The sequence below is a fragment of the Chlorocebus sabaeus genome, chromosome 16 (assembly GCF_047675955.1).
Source record: "Chlorocebus sabaeus isolate Y175 chromosome 16, mChlSab1.0.hap1, whole genome shotgun sequence".
Classification (NCBI taxonomy): Eukaryota; Metazoa; Chordata; class Mammalia; order Primates; family Cercopithecidae; genus Chlorocebus; species Chlorocebus sabaeus.
The window spans coordinates 63355322-63373709 of record NC_132919.1 but is presented as its reverse complement, the minus strand read 5'-3'; the positions used below and the strand labels follow the sequence as shown (position 1 = coordinate 63373709).

General features: G+C 37.6%; 1 protein-coding gene and 1 pseudogene across 7 annotated transcripts in view; both read left to right on the top strand.

Annotated features, from left to right (window-relative positions):
* Window positions 1–18388, top strand: part of TANC2 (tetratricopeptide repeat, ankyrin repeat and coiled-coil containing 2) — a 478761-nt gene that overhangs the window by 203944 nt on the left and 256429 nt on the right. The window lies entirely within an intron of this gene.
* LOC140708799 (dnaJ homolog subfamily B member 6-like) lies at window positions 1201–16726 on the top strand (annotated as a pseudogene).

The window sequence follows — 18388 nt, the reverse complement described above, 5'->3', positions numbered from 1 at the left end:
TACAGGCCTTCTTATAACTGTCTGTAGGTCTTTCCTATTGCCCAATCTGTACTGCTACACTGCAGTGGATTACTTCTTCCTAGAATGATGCTTTTCTTTTAAGCCTAGGTAATTACATCGTATTATTTTTTGTGCAACTTCTAGAAAACATCCCAGATTTGGAAACCAACAGAGAATAAATTTGTCATTTAGATAAACGTGACTTTTGATGATATGATACTACTTTCCTTACTCTGACCAGTGTATCAATGCCTTTCTTTCCACATTTGAATGAATTATGCTATTGATGAGGAAATCCAGGCCAATAAGGGAATAATATGGAAATATAACACTGCGGAAGTAGTGGATCTTTAGCATATTTTGTGTCTCAAACATAAGTCTGTTGAAAGCAAACATCAAAAACCTCAGTTTAAAACCCAAAGGAACATTTCAATAAGAAATATTAGTCTTAGAAATTTCAGTCAAGCACTGAAGGTTCTTGAGCTGGTCAAGTATTGCATCCCATTTAAGCCAAATAGTCATTATCATACATTGATGTGCATCTAGTACCCCTTGTAGACTGGAGGCAATTATGTAGGCCAGGAAACACTAGTGCAAGAGTTGCTAAACAGTGAATACTTTCCACCTTGGTATATCCCGTCTCTACAGTGATTCCAATTTCCAATAGGAGAGAATCAGAAGAGTGGGAAGTTGTGATTGAAGATTATAGTGTAAGTGTTTGAAAGCCTGTTCCCCTACCAAAGTGCCAAACTAATGAATTCTTTAATGCAAAAGGAAGAGTTTGTAATGTCATAAAAATTGTATTCCTAGGTAGCAAGAGGCTCTCTCTCTCTCTCTCTCTCTCTCTCTCTCTCTCTGTGTGTGTGTGTGTGTGTGTGTGTGTGAGAGAGAGAGAGAGAGAGATTGTTTGGAGGACTTTTTTTCATTTATCTGTGTATGTCTAAGTTATGTAGGATAATTAAATATTTAGTAGACAAATATACTTACTGTTTTTAGGAAGCATTTAAAGGAACAAAGGCAAATACTTAGAAAATCACTTAATCATAGAAACATAGATTTCTATAAAACTTACATTCTTTATTAGCTTCTGCTAGGAGTGCTGAACTCTGAAAGAAAAGTCAGAGAATTTAAGATTCTAACTGCAAAAGAAAACCATTAAAACTCCCTGCTGTAGGTTTGAATGTGGAGCTCAGAACGGTAATGTTGAGAATATTAGAACTTGTCCCATTGGTTGAATTTCTCATTAATGAAGAAGAACCCTATAAGAAGTCAACGCTGGCATCTTTAGGTATGCCACTTCTACCCATAACAGTGTTAGATCTCCACAGCCCCATGCAGATGACTACAAAAGCTGCTTTTCTCATCAGATACATGTATATGGGGAATATGTTCGAGATGTGAAACATAGGTTGAAACATAGATTTTATGTGTTCCTGTGGGGCTAAGAATGGTGCCCATAAGCACTACTGGTAGGTCTGCAGTGCAGTTAAGGGGATAGGAATAAGAAAGAGAAGAAAAAAGAGACAGAAGCGTAGGTGAGTGGAGGGAATACAAGAAGGAAGGAAGGAGAGGGAAAAGAATTATGAATGGAAAAAGAAAGCATTCTGATAGTGGGAATTCCAGTGCCTCTCATTGACGCTATGCCATAGATGCAATTATTGTGCACACCGTAAAATTCAAGAACCATTGGTTAATGGTTAGAAACTAACTTTGACCTAAGTTTAAACTCTGTACATTTGTATAAGCTACTTAACCTCCTTAGTCTCAGGTTCCTCATCTGTGAAATAGAGGTAGTAATACCTAACTCATAGCATTGTCATGCGATTTAAATATTACCTAAGTAAGTAAAGGGCTTAGCACATAGTAAATACTCAAGAATGATAATATAATGAAAAAATGTAATTATATTGTATATTCTACCAGTGTAAAATGTGGTTGGGTTGGTGGCATTTACATGACAATCTGTTCATTAATGGGTACAGTACAGTGAATGTTGTTTTGTTTTCTAACTTGGTTTCATTTTTAAAACTGGCTTACTTAATTTTTGCTTACCTTTAGTTCAGTGGTTCTTAATTTTTATGGTCACATACTCCTTTAAAAAACTGATGAAATGTATTTATTACATCTATAGAAAACTGCACTTACATGTAAAATTTTGCCTACTGTCTGGGTTTCCAAAAAAAAAAACTAACCCAAGTAAAAAACATTTAGGTTTGTTTGCCCAGTGTAATAGCTTTATGTGAAAACTAGTCTAAACAAATCAAAATTAATAAGAATCAAAGATGTAGAGTGTTCAGGCCTAGCACGGTGGCTCGTTCCTGTAATCCCAGCTACTCGGGAGGCTGAGGCAGGAGAATCGTTTGAATCCAGGAGGCAGAGGTTGCAGTGAGCCGAGATCGCATGACTGCACTCCAGCCTGGGTGACAGTGAGACTGTCTCATAAAAAAAAAAAAAAAAAAAGATTTAGCGTGTTTAACCAAGTTGCATTATTGCTAACTCCCATTCTGTACCCTAAAGCTAGGCATCTAAATACTCCCCTCTGCAGCTAGAGAAATTCCCTAAAAATTGATTCTTTAACTTATGCCCTAGGCAAGTTAATTTTTAAAAGGCAGTAGCTGGCCAGATATGTTGGCCCCACCCCTGTAATCCCAACACTTTGGGAGGCCGAAGTAGGAGGATTGTTTGTGGCCAGGAGTTTGAGACCAACTTAGGCAACATAGCAAGACTCTCATATATTCAAAAAGAAAAATAAAAGAAGGCAGTAGTTTAGGAGGAGAGGTGGAGGGGATGAGGAAGGGTAAGTAACTTTTTAAGAGACGAGGCCCTATGATTTCATATAATTTTGTGCTACTTCCCTAATTAGGCGTTATTTTTCCCCAGTTGCATGTTAATAATGACTTGTGCCATTGATAGCTTAATATGGATCTAGTTTTTCCACCTACCTGCCAGGGACCATTCTTCCCACTTTTCTGTCCTCTGAACCCTCCACAGTAAGAGATGTGAAACTATGAAAAACATCTCAGACCACCATCTTAACCTCCAACTTATATTTAATTTTAAAACAAATTATTCTAGAGATTGTATCCAAAAACTGATAAGCCAGCACATATTTAAAAATTCGAATGCCTTCAGGCTGTATTTATACTCTGCAATTCAACATATACTTTATCATGTCCTTTAACCATTACCCCTAACCTTGTGAGATATATTAAAACTGCCTGTGTCCTGAAGATATTTGAGTTTGTGTTTGTAACCTTTGCCGTGGCTTAGTGGGATGCCTTACTTTTTTTTAGAAGGTGGCAAGGAAGGATTGGAGAATGGGAGAATGAAAATGTCCCTTAACTCAAGGTTAAAACATACAGTTTCAGAGGACTTGCAGACTTCTCAAACAGCGTTTATCAGAGGGTCTCAGATCAAGAGTTCCTGATTTAAATCTTACTAGCTTAGACATATATGCTACTATTTGGAATATCATTTCTTCTTAGCTATTATGGTTTAGCTATACCTGGAGGAATCATTGTACATGATTGAACAATTTAAATGTGAAGTTGCTTTGAAAAGGAAAGAAGGGAGAGTTTCCTTAACCAGTTACCTCTAGTGGTGTTGGGGAAATGGTCATCAAATGACTCCTGTTCCTGTAACTCTTCCTTTTCTCTTTCCTTCCTCCATCTCCACCACTCATCCTCCCATAGACACTAACGCTTTTACACCTTATTTTTACAATGTTAAGAATTATCTTGTGAGATTATACTCTTCTAATCCTCACTTTTATTATTTTCGTTGCCTATTACTTACGTTCTTTTGTATTCTTATGCCCCTAATTATTTGTGTGTGCTGGGTTCAGTATTTGGAAATATTTGTAGAAATAATCTGAAGCTAGGATGATGCTTTTTTCTCTCTCTCTCCAGCTGGTCAGTCATTTCTCCCTGGTTAACAGATGCTTCCCAGTGCTGAAGTGGCTCTCTCTAGGCAGTACCTCCATTCTAGATTCCGTCTGTTCCCTGATACTGTCTTGGTGATTCATCACCATCATGTCAGTTCTTTAATGCTTTAAGAATTTTAAAAATGACCCGGTGTCGTGGCTCATGCCTGTAATCCTATCACTTTGGGATTGGATTACGAAGTCAGGAGATTGAGACCGTCTTGGCTAACATGGTGAAACTCCATCTCTACTAAAAATACAAAAAGTAGTTGGGTGTGGTGGCATGCCCCTGTAGTCGCAGCTATTTGGGAGGCTGAGGCAGGAGAATCGCTTGAACCCGGGAGGTAGAGATTGCAGTGAGTCAAGATCCCATCTCTGTACTCCAGCCTGGCAGCAAAGCGAGACTCCATCTCAATAATAATAATAATAATTTTAAAAATTTATTGGCCGGGCACAGTGGCTCATGCCTGTAATCCCAGCACTTTGAGAGGCCGAGATGGGTGGATCACGAGTCAGGAGATTGAGACCATCCTGGCTAACAGGGTGAAACCCTGTCTCTACTAAAAATAAAAAAAAATAAAAAAAATAAAAAATTAGCTGGGCGTGGTGGTGGGCTCCCATAGTCCCAGCTACTCAGGAGGCTCAGGCAGGAGAATAGCGTGAACCCAGGAGGCAGAGGTTGCAGTGAGCCGAGATCACGCCACTGCACTCCAGCCTGGGTGACAGAGCGAGATTCCGTCTCAAAAAAAAAAAAAATTATTTTGTTGTTATTAGTTATCCTCAGCTGGAAGGTCTTCAATTACTGAAAAGTATTTTTTCCTTTGAGGGGAAAATTCTAGCATTTGTATTTTTAAATTGCACACACATCCTAAAGTATATAAAAGTATTTTTTTATTTTGTGCTCACAGTGAAGCTAGACGGGAGTAGACTGTGCTCTGTAAGACTCTTAGAATGCCACCTATTTGGACACAGAATCCCCATTAAATTCTGGGGAATTCTATATATTCTGAAATCAAAATGGTATTATTAACCAGTTGATTACTTGTAATACAAAGAAGTTCCCTTTTCAAGCAGGCTTCTAGAGTTGGACCACAAGATCCATCTCTTCGAGCAAACTGTCTTATTTGGACTTGGTACTAAATCTCAAAGGAATTAGAATTTTACATCAAAATTTTGAAAAGTTTTTTCTATTGTTGTTATGGTACTACCCATGATACTGAACTGCTGAAAAATTTGCCTTTCTGCTTCCGATCTCCATTTGGTGTTACTCAATCTGTTGGCATTAGATTGGGAGTGGGGTGGGATAGAGAATATAGTCTACTTCATTCAGCCACAAATCCCAAATGTCGCAAATGTATTTCTTTATTCTTTTTTTTTTTTTCTTTTTTTTTTTTTTTTTGAGGTGGAGTCTTGCTTTCTTGCCCAGGCTGGAGTGCAGTGGTGTGATCTTGGCTCACTGCAACCTCCGCCTCCCAGGTTCAAGCAGTCTCCTGCCTCAGCCTCCCAAGTAGCTGGAATTACAGGCGCACACCACCACATCTGGCTAATTTTTGTATTTTTGGTAGAGATGGGGTTTCACCATGTGGCCAGTCTGGTCCTGAACTCCTGACCTCACGTGATCCACCTGCCTCATCCTCCCAAAGTGCTGGGATTACAGGCGTGAACCATCATACCCAGCCCCAGGTGTATTTCTTAGATTGTTGAAGTAGGCTCAGCATTATTATTTTCTACTTTTATATTACCTTCTACAGTAGTCACAATAGTTAAATTATAATTCTGAGTAGGTGAAGCTGATGTTTATATTGCTGCCAGAAAAAAATTTTTAATAAAGAATAAGAGCTATCACGCAAAACAATTGAAGAATTTCTTTAAGTGTTTGAAGAGGATTATGAGCCACAAGCTTAAAAGTACAGTCTAGATTTCTATTTCTTGGCTCTGTTGCAAACCGGTTTTGAAAGGAATGTTGTTATCTGATGATTAATGTTTTATTAAAACATTATCAAAAGGCACATAATACATTTTTGTATCATAACACAAGATGCCTAGTATATCTACATATTAAAGACTTACTCTTCTATTAATCCACGTAAATCCTCTTTGGTACTGTGGAACAGAGGGCTGCCCTTAAAATCTAAAGGTATTATTTGTTTTACATAATTTCTTTTACAAGTCTTAAAGTGAAAGAGCATTGGTTAGAATTCGTTTGTGTAGAAGTAAAACTTCCATTACAATGAAGGGCATAAAATGTGGATACTGTTTTCTGGTACCTTACCAGAGCAATGATATTTTATTTTCTTGGTTAAATTTTATTCTATACAATGAATTATCCAGTACAATAAATGCCTTATCTGGTCCCTAACCAAGTAACTTTTTTATAGTGACACTGATGATATGCTGGTTGCCCTGGAGAGAAGAAAGAAACTACAGCTGATCACAGCATTTTTCTTTTTCTTTCTTTTCTTTTTTCTTTTTTTTTTTTTTGGATGGAGTTTCACTCTTGTCGCCCAGGCTGGAGTACAATGACGTGTTCTCAGCTCACTGCAACCCCCGCCTCTCAGGTTCAAGTGATTCTCCTGCCTCAGCCTCTTAAGTAGCTGGGATTGCAGGCGCCCACCACCATGCCTAGCTATTTTTTTTGTATTTTTAGTAGACAGAGTTTCAGCATGTTGGCCAGGCTGGTTTTGAACTCCTGACCTTAGGTTGTCTGCCCACCTTGGCCTTCCAAAGTACTGGGATTACAGGCGTGAGCCACTGCACCCAGCCATCACAGTATTTTTCTAATGAAAACTTTTAATAACCACAGTCCCTCAGTCATTTATTCTCAAACATCCAAACAAGAAAAAATAAACACTAAAATTATGAAAATCACCCATTTAAACAATTTAATACATCACTTCCTTTATGCTTGCTTCTGTATCCATAGTGATGTAGTCACTGAAACGTAGGTGTTCACTAAATGTGTGCTGAATGAGTGAAATGAACCTAAGAACTCAGAGGAAGGGTAAAGAAGAAACTTAGTATGTTATAAATATGTATAAATAATATATGTTCTCTCTACTAAGAATTTCTCTTTAGACTTTCTAATTTACTGCAAAAGGGCTCATAAGCCTGAACAACTACAGCTATGACTTCTTAATCAAATTTCACTACTTTGGGGGTTAGGAGGGTAGGCAGTAGCATATCTTTTCATGGTTTTTTATTTTTCATTGTTTCAAATTTCTGCTAAATTATCTTCTTCTATGGAAGGGAGGCTACATACAAGGTAAATGCGAATGGCATATCAGAAGGAAAAGTGTATAAAACTTTACTGGGTCAGAATTCTGCCATATCTGCCACCTACGATCACTCAGCTGTGAAGGAAAGGCAATAAATGTAATTAGAGAACATAATTGTCTATAAAACAAAGAGAATTTCAGGAAAATCTCTGTTAGCAAAATATAACACATTTATCCTCAAAAATCAAGGAAAAAAGAGAAATACGTGAAGTTTATCTTGACACTATCCTTTGAGAGACTGAGTGTGTAGACAGACAGTGACCATATATAAAAATAGAACTTTGTCCTGCAGTCTGGAGCAACCAACCCAGGAAGCCAACCTGCTATCTACAAGTCAGACTACCTTCTCTAGCAGACAGTCCAAGAAGATAACAGTAACCCTTGCAACAAGCAGGACAAAATGGCCAGGGCTTTATTATTAACCGACGACCTCTCAAATTTTTGCCCTTGCTTCCGACTTAGGGCCAACTGGAGAAAGCCAAATATGCACCCCTAATCAATCCCATAGTATGCCCTGTTTCTAGTTAATCTGCCTGAAGCTTCTCCAAGCCAAGTGCTTCCAGTTAGGGCATATCTGAAGCCTTTCCTTTTTTCTACTATAAAATTTTCCCATTCCTGTGTCTGCCTTTGGGTTTCTGCCAAATGCAAGTGATAGTGGCTGACTACCCAGCTGTAGCAAGTGCTGAATAAACAGGCTTTTCCTGTTATCATTTGAGTGGTCTTCACTTCATGCGCTTTTCACGTAATTACAGTGTTCTAAGAACATGTATGACTTCCATGCTTGAACATACATACATACACAAAATAATTTTTTTAATAATCAGACTTACTTATATAAAAACATTAAGTGATGTAACTGGCTTCCTTATGCTTTATGAGAACAATAGCATAGCACCAATTGTAGTAAAAATGACAAGAACAATATTTCACCCGTAACAGTGTAACTGCTACAATTCCACTCTACAAGTTATTTATTTTACTGGCCTGTGTTGATAACACCTTTACCTTAGCATCCTCCCCTACAGCCACTTGTGCCTTTCTCTTTTGTTAGTACCATACAACCTTCATGACAGCTGCCATGCTGTGATGAAGGCAAATTTTTGACACGACTTTGGCATCTATTAATGTCTCAGTGATGCATAATTTTCCACATTAATTCATTTGACTTAGTCATCTCATGGCAGTAAAGCTATGCAGGGTGAGGTAAAGCCCTTTTCTGGCATACTGGTATTACAGCTTATCTCAGATTTCTAAACTAGAATTAGCTTACTCTTTCAATTATTTACTTCTAGTTTTACAGCTCTTTTGTTACCCTTATTTTCTTATAGCTTTATACTACCTCCACTCCACCTACCTTTATCCCCACTTGGAGAAACTTGAAATCTGTTTCCTGGAATTAAGTTGGAAAACACAAAGTTTCAAAGTGTTGCCCCCCAAATTGTTGCTCCTAGGAACATTAAAGAAAGTTTCTGTATACATTTAGGGACATGTTTGAAGAACTGAGAATGTAATCTTTGTCCATCTCCATTTCTGGTTTAAGAAACCTGATGCTAGAGCTAATTAATTCCTTAGCGTATCATCATTATTTCTCCCAAATTTGGTGTAAATAAAGTCCCTGGTAACCTGCTTTGATATGTAAGTATTCCAGAGTGAATGTGGAGATTCCCCTCTCCTACTCTAACTACTTTTACATTACATAAATATGTTTGTATATTAGCAGAGCAATATATAAACACAAATACCTGTACTATACATTTCTGTAATTGCATTTATATAAATGTAATTACATATATAAATGTGTTTGGAAGAGGTGGTTAATGAGGTCACTATATAAAAATGAATGGTATTGCTGTATTCTAGCAAAGAACCATTGGAAAATTAAATCCAAAAACAATTTAATTTACAACAACATCCAATATCATGAAATTTTCAGAGATAAATTTAACAAAATTTGAGCAAGACTTGTACAGTAAAAATTATAAATAAACATTGTTGATATCAATTAAAGACTATCCAACAGATTTCTCATGTTTATGGATTATAAGATCCAATACTGGTAAAATAGCAGTTTCCCCAAATTGAGTGAACATAGTCCAAAAAAAAAGTTTGTAGATATTTGCAAACCACTATGAAAATGCAAATGACCTAGAATACCCAAAGCAGTTTTTCAAAAGAATAATGAAGTTTAAAGCAATTTTACAAAAGAATTTAAAGTTAGACTTAAGTTATTTTAAAATAAAGATGTTAGGGAAATTCAGCGGAGAAACGAACATTGACCCTTACCTCATACCGTACACAAAAGTTAAGATTTAGCTGAGGCTGAAGGATTGCTTAAGCCTGGGAGTTTGTGACCAGCCCTGGCAACCTAGCAAGATCCTGTCTTTACAAAAAATTTAAGAATTAGCCAGGTGTAGTGCTGTGTGCCTGTAGTCTCAGCTATTCAGGAGGCTGAGGCAAGAGGATTACTGGAGCCCGGTAGTTTGAGGTTGCAATGAGCTTTGTTGGTGCCACTGCACTCTTGCCTGGGTGAGAGTGAGACCCTGTCTCCACAAAAAAAAAAAAAAAAAAAAAAAAGATTTAGACCTAAATTTAAGAGCTAGGAGTGAATCTTTGCAACCTTGGGGCAAGCAAAGATTTCTTGGATAGGACATGAGAAGTGTGAGTCATAAAAGAAAAATGTGCAAAATTGGACTTTACTTATATTTTAAAGTTTTGTTCTTCAAAATACAGTGTTTAGAAAATGGAAAGTCGAGCCGTAAAATAGGAGAAAATATCAACATACGTATACCTGACACTCTTGATGCAAAATAAATAAATGCTTACTACTAAATAACAAGAAGACAACTGAATTTTTTTTTTTTTTTGGCTTGAAACAACCACCATTTTATTATGACAACTGAAGTGTTAAAATGGATGAAATATTTGAACAGTTGTTCACAAAAGAAGATGTAAGAATGGTCAATAAACATGTGAAAAGATGTTCGATAGCATTATCATGAGAACTGCAAATTAAAACCAGAATGTGTATTTATTAGTATAACTAAAATTAAAAAGACTGTCACTACCAAGTGTTGGAGAGGATATGGAGCAACAAGAACTCTCATGCACAGCCTGGGAGAGTATAAAGTCACCAGTCACTTTGGAAACTGGCAATTTCTTATGAAGTTAAAATTGTAAACTTTATAACTCAGCCATTACACACTCATGTATTTTTCAAAGAGAAATTAAAATATATGTCCACTTAAAGACTTTACATGGACGTTTATAGCACTTTTGTACATAGTAGCCAAAAACTGGAAATAATACAATGTTTATCAGCAGGGAAACAACAAAATGTGGTATCCATATAAAGGAATACTGCCCAGCTATGAAAAGGACCAAACTATTAACATACTCAACAACATGACTGGATCTGTAAAACATTAGGCTGAATGAAAGAAACCAGGCTAAAAAGAATGCATACTGTTTAATTCCTTATGTAATCTATTTAATTACTTATATAAGCTTATGTAAGATTATAGAAAATAAAAACGGAAATAACAGGAAAAAAATCAGTGGTTGCCTGGAACTAGAGTTGAGAGTGAGTTTGCCTACAAAGGGGCACAAACAGACTTCCAGAGAGTAATGAAAATGTTCCGTATCTTGATTTTGGTAGTTTTACCGGATGTATATATTTATCAAAATTTACTGAATTGCGGCCAGGCACGGTGGCTCACGCCTGTAATCCCAGCACTTTAGGAGGCTAAGGCAGGCAGATCACTTGAGGTCAGGAGTTTGAGACCATTGAGACCAGCCTGGCCAACATGATGAAACCCCATCTCTACTAAAAATACAAAAAATCAGCTGGGCGTGGTAGCACACACCTGTAGTCCCAGCTACTCAGGAGGCTGAGGTGGGAGAATCGCTAGAACCCGGGAGGTGGAGGTCGTAGTGAGCCACAATTGTGCCATTGCCCTCCAACCTGGGTAACAGAGCAAGACTCCATCTCAAAAAAAGCCCCAAAATTTATTGAATTGTATTTGTTATATGGATAATAGTATATTAATTTGCAAATTATATTTTTAGAAAGAAAAGATCAATCGATGAATAGGAAATGGAATTGAATCTGGAATAAGATAGCAACTAGATGGTAGTGAATGAGTAGGAAAGTGACTAAGAGAATGGTTAGATTGAGCAGAAAATATATGGTAAGAAAAGCCACTAGAATTTCATCATAGTCTGCTAATTAGGTTGTGGTTGTATTTGAGTCAAATACCTAAAAATTAAATGCCTACAATAATGGTACGTGACAAACCACCCCAAAACTTACAGCAACCAAAAATAAGCACTTTAAAAAACTTACGGGCTTGCAAGTATTGGTTGAAATGGCTCTGATTCATGCTGTAGGTTGGCTGGATGGCTCTAGCATTCAAGTTGAGCTCATCATCTGTGATCATTCTGGGTTCAGGCTGAAGGGGTATCAGCCAGGAGCTTCTCCTGGTGTATCACCAGGGCGCAAGAACACAAGTTAAACTGTACAGGCACATTTCAGGCCTCTGCTTGTAACATCGCATTGTCCAAATAAAGTCACTTGGACAAACCCAAAAAAGTTTTATTGTGGGAAGTATTAAACATACCCAAAGTACCTCCATGTCCCTATCCTCCAGTTTCAACAATTGTCACTATTTTGCAACTCTTGTTTCTTGTGTTTCTTCCCTCTTCTGTTATGCTCTCAGGCACTAAGAAGTGTGGAGCAGTGCCTTAAAACTAACTGCCCTGTGAGTGCACATAAAAGCTAGAGGTGGTTGCTTTGATTCTTGAAAACTGGTGGGCTTTGATTCTCACAGCCAGGAGCTCAGTTTTGGAAGGATGTGGAAGAGCTTCCGTGCCTTTTTCAACATTTTATTGTGACAAATTGCAGCCCCTGCTTTTAGCAGCTGCTTATTTTCTAACGTTCCTCAGAAAAATGAAAAATTCAGGTAATCATTCAAGAACTAAGAAATGAAAATATAGTTAGGTTTGCTTTGGCAATTGGGCCAAGCTAATCATTGTTTTTACAACTCTGTTAAAGAGAAAGCATGAGTTTCTTTATTTGATTAAATATGGCACAAATTTCTGAGTCTTGAAATAGATGAGAATAAGCAGTTTATAATCAACAAATCAGAAAATGTAAACAACCCAATGTGAAAACGCTAAAAGAATGCTGAGATTTAAGAGAGTCTGTGGAACTAGAGATACAGTGTTTGTGTATTATTTGTGTGCAGCTTGCCATGTTAGGAATACAGATTAGGAATTTGGATACATTGGCTATTAGACATTCATTTCTTGGCACAGTTTTAATCATTGTTTAATCCCTGTGCACATTGGCTACCTTAAGTAGAAGGTGCTTTTTTCAAACATTGTGAAGTGTTAACTATCTCCGACTGGAGAATTGGCATCATCAAGAAAATAATGACCAAAATATATTCTGAAATATTCAGTACCTGCTTTTGTTTTTACAGCATCCTCTTTTTTGGGGGGCCTGTGTTGTATTTATCACAGAGTTTAATTTACTGTGATTTAATTAAGCTTTATTTTTTTTATTTTCCCCATGAGGCTATAAACTCCTCAAGAATAAGGGACTGTGCTCATTGTATCATCAGATAATTCTGCTAGATGCTGTTAAAGATAAAAACAGATTAAGTACCTATTTAGACAATTTGTACTTAATAATTGCAGTTTTCTTGGCAGGATGATGAAATGGTTAAGATCATAGGCTCAGGAATCAGATTGCCTGGACTTAAATATTGTCTCTATTACTTAACTAACTCTGTAACCGTAGACAAGCAAGAACTTAATCTTTGTGTGCCTCACTTTTGCTATTTGTAAGATAAGGAATGTTGTGAAGATTAAATGACTTAATACATATAATGCATTTAGAAAAGTACAGTAGTGTCTCAAAAAGTTATTGTTACAGTCACCATCACTAGTGCTATTAATACTATCAACATTATTCCAGAAATAAACTTCAAACAGTTTTAAAATAATACTAAATATGCTGCATTTAATCAGTTGTGATTGAGTCCTGTATTTATGTTGAATTGGTAAGTCAAACAGTTTGAACCTACAAATTGTTCCCTCTGCTCTTTTTCCCTAACTCTACTGTTAAATGTCAAACTCATCCATTAATTTCAAGTACACTCTCTTCTAAGAATCCTCTTCCATCCCTTTCCCCCCTCTTCCCTCCCAAAATAATTGTTTTGTCTCTGTGCTCTTCCTAGCACTTCCTTTAATTTACAAAATATTTCTTGTAGGCTGGGTATGGTGGCTCATTCCTATAATCTTAGCTCTTTGGGAGGTCAAGGGTCACTTGAGCTCAGGAATTCAAGACCAGCCTGGGCAACATAGGGAGACTCCATCTCTTTAAAAAAAAAAAAAAAATGTGTAGTGGCACATGCCTGTGGTACCAGGTACTCAAGAGGCTGAAGTGGGAGGATTGCTTGGGCCCACAAAGGAGTTCGAGGTGGTCATGCCACTAAACTCCAGCCTGGGTGAGAAAGTGAGACCCTGTCTCAAAAAAAACCCCATAAAACAAAAATAATGGCTTCCCTCTATCCTTAATGCCATTGCTCCACTTTAAGTTGTTAACTGATATGAGAAGAATTGTCAAGTAAAGTTGCTTGTTATTTGTTGGAAGATGTTGGAATATGTTTAACACCAAATGGGAAAAATTCATCTGAAAGCACGAGTGTGAATTTGAGAAAGACTAATCTTTTTTATCAAGTTTCCCTGAAGACAGGCTTCAGTAAGATCCAAAATATAATTGGAAAGGTTCATTTTAGATAGGAAAAGGGACAATATTGCTATTAAAAGGAGGGAAGGATGATAGAGTTGATGGGTTCAGGAGAAGTATTACTATTTAAACAGTGTCACTATTTAAAAGGGTGAATGATATATAGGCAGATTTATATGTTTGTGTTATCAGGAAGCTGAGAAAATTTCTAGTCTTTTTGCCTCATCCTCCTCCAATCGATTACCCTCAGTGCTACCAGAAGAACCTTTATTATATTCAAATCTGATTGTGTCCTTCTCTAAAAAGTACTTCATGCTTTCAGGAAATATTTCTTGAATGCCTCCTATGTGTTAGGCACTGAGAATATAGTAGTAGAAAAAAGTAGGCAAAGGCCTGGCATGGTGGCTCACACCTGTAATCCCAGCACTTTGGGAGGCTGAGGCAGGCAAATCACCTGAAGTCAGGAGTTCAACACCAGCCTGGCCAACATGGTGAAACCCCATCCCTACTAAATATACAAAAAGTAGCTGGCCATGGTGGCAGGTACATGTAGTCCCAGCTACTAGGAAGGCTGAGGTAGGAGAGTCTCTTGAACCTGAGAGGCAGAGGTTGCAGTGAGCCGAGATCGCACCACTGCACTCCAGCCTGGGTGACAGAGTGAGACTCCATCTCAAAAAAAAAAAAAGGAAAGAGTAGGCATAGTGATTTCGTTTATCTCTGAATTAGAGGGACGTGTATGTTCATACTAAATTTGCACTGTCACAGAGCTGCCCTTTCTTTCTGCTTACTCTTCCCAGTAGAGAGGAGGGAGAATAAATAAAGATAATCTTTATATAACTGCCCATGGTTTGTTAGTGATATCTTTAATGGTCTTCTGATAATAACCTGAATTTACCCAGGGTTGATGTTGGTGGGGCTTCTGTCCTCGCTGTTGGTCCTCACTCTAAACTAGCTCACTGTAGGTTCAGTTGGCCTAGTGGAAGGTAGATGAGCCTGAATGGTATAGACTACCCTCTACAGTCTCAACTTTGGGGCCTATAGGTACAGGCATCAACTTCTTTCTAGGCATGTTGAAAACCATGAACCAGGTGAGGAAGGGAGAAAATTGTATTGTCTTTCCTACTGAAATGGAACATCTCAAAAGCCAGCAGGGAGAAAGGTAGCCCCAGAGATCTGTATTGAAAATGTAGAGTCTTCAAGGTCTTTTGTCGTTGCCCTGTGGGCCCTACTTGCCAATTCCAGGAAAACAGAAATTTCACTTGACACCTCGTACCACCTTAAATTTTGCTTTATCTGGTAATAATATTGCCTCTCGGAATGGTTAAACCTCCAAGGACCACATTTAGTAGGGACAACCCCCTCTCCAAGTGGATTCACCAGCATCTGTCAACCAGAAAAGCTGAAGAAATCTAAGGTTGTTGCTGTTTCCCTTGCTCTTAGCTCCTCACTCTTCCCTGGTTATTCGGTGCGTTACAGAAAATGAAGCACCACTCCTGTTCTCATCTACCTTCAGCTTCCAGTGTACTTGCCTAGTGTCACTAATACCCTTATTTTGACAGTCGTATCACTCTAGTGAGGTGTAGGTAGTAGTAGGAAGGGAAGTTGAGAACTTGTGTTCTGGCTGTCATTTCCACAGAATTCCTCAATAGCCAATTTAAAACAAAGGTTTTCAGAGGAAAGTGTGGGGTGCCACCACTGCCACCAAGCACTGCTGTGCCAGAGCCAAGCCCTGCCTCCCCTGCTTCCTGACACCACCGCTCATGTCCTCCGGCCTGTTCCTACAATCTGTTGAAACTGTAGAATACTGTGAAGTTCTAGGCATATAGAAACATACCCACCGCTCTGCTCCAAGGTTATTAAAGAGGCATATTGGAAACTGGCACTAAAGTGGCACCCAGATAAAAATCATGAGAATAGAGAAGAAAGAGAAGATTCTGATAAGTAGCTGAAGCATATGAGATTATTATCAGATGCTAAAAAAAAATGGGACATCTGTGACAAATATGGCAAAGAAATTAAATGGTGGAGGAGGAGTTGGAAGTCATTTTGACAGTTCATTTTAGTTTGGCTTCACATTCCTGTAACCCAGATGATGCCTTCAGGGACTTTTTTGGTGGAAGGGACCCATTTTTATTCAACTTCTATGAAAACTCATTTGAGGACTTTTTTGGGGAATCAAAGGGGTTCCCAAAGAAGCAGAAGCTGAGGAACAGAGTCATTTTTCTCCACCTTGAGTGGATTCCCATGTTTTGGAAGTGGATTTTCTTCTGATATAAGATTTGCTTCATTCAGTCACGAGATCATGGAGGCCTCACTTCATTTTCTTCCACGTTATTTGGTGGTAGTGCCGTGGGCAACTTAAAATTTGTATCAGTTTATACCTAAAATAGTTGATGGCAGAAAATCACTACAAAGAGAACTGTTGAAAAGGGTCAAGAAAGAGTCAAAGTCCTTACCAGTAAATGGTGAGGAGCAGCTGCTACCCTGGCATAACAAGTAATTCAACACACACATTTGAACAGAAATGTTAAACTATAACAAGCACCATTGAGGATTACGGAACATTTCTTTGAAGATTTCAGATGAACATGACTTTCTTTTTGATTGTGTCTAATCTAGAGTATTTATGAACAGCTCATTGGAGTCCCTATTTGTCTTAAACTTTTGAATTTATTAATGAGACCACAAAATAGGACCTTTTTTAAGACTTAAAAATTGTACATCTCTGCATGCACTTTGCTTTATTATACTCTTAGTTGAACCTTGACTCTTGAGTAGTGGTAGGACAAGACTGTACACTTAACACCAGCATGGATCTGCTTTTCCATTGTGTCTGAAATGTGAGCCAGGTGTAGTGTCAAGTGAAGTTAACATTGCCAGAATAAATCTTCCACAGAAATAATTCCTATTTTTTTCTGTTAAGTGAAGTTAACATTGCCAGCATGATAGCATGAATCTTCCACAGAAATAATTTCTATTTTTTTGTCTGTTTAGTAGTGCAAGATATTAATGCATTCATGGTAACACATTTCTGGTTTAACACAAATTAAGGATGTTTTTTAGTTGTGGATGAATGCTAGCGACTTAGTTTTGACAATTGTTTAAATTAGTAATGTTAAGCTGAAATTTAAAAAGTAAAGTTTGAGAGGGTCGAAAATTTACCTGCTGGGTATAATGCACACTCATTATTCGAGTGATGGGTACACTAACAGCTCAGACTCCACCACTGTGTTGTACATGCATGTGAGGAATCTGCACTTATACTCCCTAAGTATATAAAATATTTTTAAAAATTTACGTAAATCTGGTAAACTGGGTCTTTATCATTTGTTTTTTAAAAAAAGAAATGCAAATGTGTTTGGTGCATTCTTACCTGAGTGGGAAAAAAGTACATATTTGTTTTCATTAGTTGAAGATCTATTTAAACCATAACATATTTCATATATAATTTCCTTGAAATCTCTTGATTTCTAAAATTATGTCTTTATTAAGACAGGAACTTTAAATGAGAGATCTAAACGTTTAGAGTAGTAAGTTTGCTGTTATTAGTATCCCTCATCTGAGCAACTTAAATAGTATTTAAATATATAGCTTAAATATATAGTGTTATTTGTTTTTTTCCCTAACTCTAGACCTGTTTCTTAGAGTAAAAAAGCATAAACAAGTATTGTTGAGAAAATAGTTTCATTCTCAAAGTCAGTGCCCTAAGTCCTTAATACATTTTTTGTAGTTTTGTAAAAATTAAAATGTAAATACAGAAAGGAGCACAAATATCAATTATGCCTTGCTATGAAAATTTATGAACACATCTTAAATCAAGATATTGAATGTTTTCAGCAGTTCAGAAGCTTCCTTCATGCTTCCTCTGCATCATTATCCTCCCCCACAAACATACCCACTGTTCTGACTACCATCATCAATTATTTGTTTTACCAATTTCTGAACTTTATATAAATAAAATCATTTAGTATGGTTTTTTTTGTTTTTTTTTTTTTTGTTTTTTTTTTTTCAGACAAAGTCTTGCTCTGTCGCCCATGCTGGAGTGCAATGACATGATCTTAGCTCACTGCAACCTCTGGCTCCTGGGTTCAGGCTATTCTCATGTCTCAGCCTCCTGAGTAGTTGGGATTACAGGCACCTGCCACCATGCCTGGCTAAATTTTTTTGTATTTTTAGTAGAGATGGAGTTTCACCATGTTGGTCAGGTGAGCCACCCACCTCAGCGTCCCAAAGTGCTGGGATTACAGGCGTGAGCCACTGCGCCCGGCCATTTGTATTCTTTTGAATCTGTCTTCTTTTGTTCAGTAATACAGTTTTTTTGGGGGGGGTGGGAGGGTGGAGGCAGAGAGTGAGACGGGGTCTCACTCTGTACGACTATACGACTGTCTCAGTCATACAGTGGTGCAATCACGGTTCATTGCAACCTCGATCTCCCAGGCT